We start from the raw sequence: 4,314 nt of genomic DNA on the forward strand, positions 1-4,314 counted from the left end.
TGTTTTTTGGTGTTGAGTTGTATAAGTTCTTTATATATTTTGGATACTAACCCTTTATCAGATATGTCATCTGCAAATATCTTCTCCCGTTCAGGAGGTTGCCTTTTAGTTTTGTTGATTATTTCCTTTTCTGTGCAGAAGCTTCTTATTTTGATGAAGTCCCAATAGTTTATTTTGGTTTTGTTTCCCTTGGCTCAGGAAACATATCTAGAATGAAGTTGCCATAGTCAATGCCAAAGAGGCACTGCCTGTGTTCTCCTCTAGGATTTTTATGGTTTCAGGTCTCACAATTAGATCTTTAATTCATTTTGAATTTATTTTTGTTTATGGTGTATGAAAGTGGTTCAGTTTAACTCTTCTGCATGATCCTGTCCAGTTATTCCAATGCCATTTGTTGAAGAGACTGTCTTTTCTCCATTGGATATTCTTTCCTACTTTGTCGAAGACAAACTGACCATAGAGTTGTGGGTTCATTTCAGGGTTTTCTATTCTGTTTCACTGATCTGTTTGTCTATTTTTGTGCCAGTACCAATACTGTTTTGATCCTCAGGGAAATACAAATCAACACTAAAATGAGATATCAACTCACACCTGTCATAATGGTTAAAATTACCAACACAAGAAACAACAGGTGTTGGCAAGGATGTGAGAAAAAGGAACTCTTTTGCACTGTTGATGGAAATGCAAACTGGTACAGCCACTTTGGGAAACAGTTTGGAGGATCCTCAAATATTTAAAAGTAGAACTAGGCTAAGATCCAACAATTGCACTACCAGGTATTTACCCAAAGAATACAAGAAAACTAATTGAAAGGGATACATGCACCCTGATGTTTATAAGAATATTATCTATACTAGCCAAATTATGGGAACTGTGCAAGTGACCACTAACTGATGAAAGGATAAATAAATTGTGGTATATATGATGGAGTATTACTCAGCCATAAAAAAGAATGAAATCTTGGCATTTGAATTGACATGGATGGAGCTAAAGAGTATTAAAATAAGGGAAGTTAGTCAGTCAAAGAAAAATACCATATGATTTCACTCATATGTGGAATTTGAGAAAAAAACACCAAATGGGTAAAAGAGAGAGGAGTAAACCAAGAAACAGACTCTTAACAATAAAGAACAAGCTGATGGTTACCAGAAGGGAGGTGGATGGGGGAATGGATTAAATAGGTGATGATAATTAAGGAGTGCACCTATTGTGATGAGCAATAAGTGATGTATGGAAGGTTTCAGTTACTATACTGAACAACTGAAACTAATATCACGCTGTATAATTAAATAACTGGAATTTAAATAAATTTTTTAAAAAGCAGATGATCCTCTATTACCTGTTTCATGGGCCCTTTGGGTCAAAATTAAGAGAATGGGATTTGAGGATGTTTGGTCCTAGGCTCTAAAATTTGTGCTAATCTATCAGTTTGGGCATTAAATTGGGCATCAGTGGGTTAATCCTTGGTGTGGGCAGAGATATCCATCACCTTAACATGCAGCTTTTTATCTCTGAAAGGCAAAGAATTTTCCAATATTCTTTACTGCAAAGTGGGTAGCCTTGAATGAGAAATTGTTGTTGCCAGTGACCAGACCAAATGGCTAGAGCATTGGCAATGACCCAAGAGAGTCTGTAAAGACGTGTACTTGGGCCAGTTATTGGTCTGAGTATCATCCAAAACCAATACATCACCCTGGAGTTTGGTCAGTTGTGTTAATTGTGAGTGCCATCCTCTGTCTGGGGTGTCTTGGTTAAGAGAGAAAGAGCACCATACCTCCAACAAGCTCCATCACATTTGAGGATGGTGCTGACATCATAAAGTAAATGAACTTCCTTTGTTGTTCACTCTGTTGATCACAAGAGGATTCCAGGTAGCCAAGGGGTCTGAGAGAGAGGTGACTTCCTCCGGCACTGTGGCATCTGCCAAGGGGCTGAGGACAGGGAGACCATCTCCTCCTGCCAGTGGGATAGGCTAGAGGGACACATTTGGTCCTATCCTGTATGTACTGTTTTTATTCCAGCAAGGATTTGGTTGCAATGCAAAGCTTGTGGGGTGCTTCTTCCATGAGCCAGGGTATAATGGGCAGCTGGCTACAAAGGGCCACAAGTTCAGGTTCTGTGAGAGCCTCCATTTCCAGGAGGGCTCAGTATGCAAGCAGAAGGTGCTCTAACGACATGTAATGCAGAGCTAAAATGGGCAGTCTATTGCAGCAGAAACCCATGGTGGCAATCATGTGTAGTCCATAGACTGAAAAGCGTAAGAGGTCATTACCAGAGATTACATCATAAAGGAATCTCCAGAAAGCACTAAATAATGTGACTGTTATATGGTCCTTTGGATTCATGCTAGAGCATTCTGCTTTAAAGGGCCCAGTTCAAAGTGGGCCAATTTGTGGGAGATTGCATAAATGGGCTGTAGTAGGTATGCAAATGGGGACTACGTTGCCTCCGGGAGCCAAAGAAACCTAAAAGATGTTGGGCCTTCTTGAGAGTGGATAAAGATGACAAATTTAGGAGTTTCTTTTTAACTACATCAGGAAATGGAGCAGCCCTCAGCAGGCTAGGTGATGCCCAAAAATTTATAACTGAGACGTACGGTCAGGCATTAGCTCATCTCCTCTTGGTAAACGTAGTGGTGAGTGCTTCTATGTCCTCTATGAGAGACTTTAGTGATTCTCCTCACAGGAGTATGTCATCGTTGTAGTTCCAAACCTGGGTATCTGAGGACAACTCGATCAGGTTAAGGTATTGCCAACAGAGGTTGTATGCTATGGCTGGGCTATTGAGGCACCCCACGGACAACTGAATAAAGGTGTATTTTGTCATTTCAAGGGTGTGAACTGAGGCCTAGAAACTGTTAACAGCAGACATTGAAAATATAATGTATTAGCCAAATCTATAGCAGCAAATATCTTGGGTGGAAGATTGAATGGCTTTGGTCATGGCAATTGTATTAGGTGTAAGGACCTTAATGGGTGAGATGGTGGCATTAGGGTTGTGGTATTCCACTGTGAGGCACCATTCATTCTTTTCAGGTTTATGAAAAGACAAAATAGGGCTGTGAAACAGAAACAGTGGGGATAATTACCCGTCTGCTCCAGAGATCTTGTATAATGGGTCCCAGTACTTGAAAGCTCCATTTCAATTCATACTGGGTCATATTAACAGTTGTAAGGAGTTGGGGCAGCTGTACAGGGTCCCATTTGGTGAGGCTGATAGTATGGGCCTCAACTATGTTATTCTAGTAGGCCACTGAGCTAGTTAGAAGTTACATCCCAGGGCACCTGGGTGGCTCAGTCGTTAAGCGTCTGCCTTCGGCTCAGGTCATGATGCCAGAGTCCTGGGATCGAGCCCCACGTCGGGCTCCCTGCTCTGCGGGAAGCCTGTTCTCCCTCTCCCACTCCCCCTGCTTGTGTTCTCTCTCTCGCTGTGTCTCTCTCTGTCAAATAAATAAAATCTTTAAAAAAAAAAAAAAGAAGTTACATCCCATTAAAGGGAAAGCCAAGGGGGGTGGTGTGTGTGTGGGAGCTATAACCACAGAAAAGTTAGGCAAATTACTGTCAAATGGCTGATGTACGGTAGACTTGCTTGCTTTCCATCTTATGTCTGATAATGTCCTGAAAAACACAGAGAGTCCTTCCTTTAAATTTAGTAGGGTTTCTGGGGATCAATGTAACTTGGGAACCAGTATCTGTTAAGGCCAAAAAGGTATTGTGTGGCAACCAATGGACTGGCATGGGAGATTTTCCTCAAGAAGGCACTGGGGACCTGGAAACATGTTCATGTCAGGAGGTAGAGCAGTTGGCCCTAATGACTTGGGGATGAGTTCCAGAGAGAAGGAGATGGGGTGTTTTGTATATAGCTTGTCATAGAAGAGCTGGAGCTCCTCAGGGATATCACCCCAAATCAGATAGGTGGGGAAGCTCAGGTGTGATCACAGAGTCTGCAGTGGTGGGAAGTGGCCCTGGAAACTCTGAAATGGAGGCTTACCTCAGCAGTAGAGTTACCTTGGGAAGTGAAGACCTAGGTCTCAGGGAGCAGTCAGTCGATTCTAGGGCCACTTTAATAGCCCCTTGAATAATTAAAGGTAGTGGTGAAGCCCTCTAATTTGGGGAAGCTCCCATGAGAAGTAACTGCCTGGCGTCGGTTTCAAATGGAACCTACCTGGGACTGGCTCTAGTCTCCCACTATGCTCAGGATAGTGATATACCAATTGGCATATACCAGTTTTCCTTAATTGCCCCCACCAGCAAGTAGTCCAATTCATAAAGGCATGCTAATTTTTTACTTCAATGGTATATGCTATGAACACCC

The sequence above is a fragment of the Mirounga angustirostris genome, unplaced genomic scaffold (genome assembly GCF_029215605.1).
Source record: "Mirounga angustirostris isolate CCGP_5_RB_7025 unplaced genomic scaffold, mMirAng1.0.hap1 SCAF_11, whole genome shotgun sequence".
Taxonomy (NCBI): Eukaryota; Metazoa; Chordata; class Mammalia; order Carnivora; family Phocidae; genus Mirounga; species Mirounga angustirostris.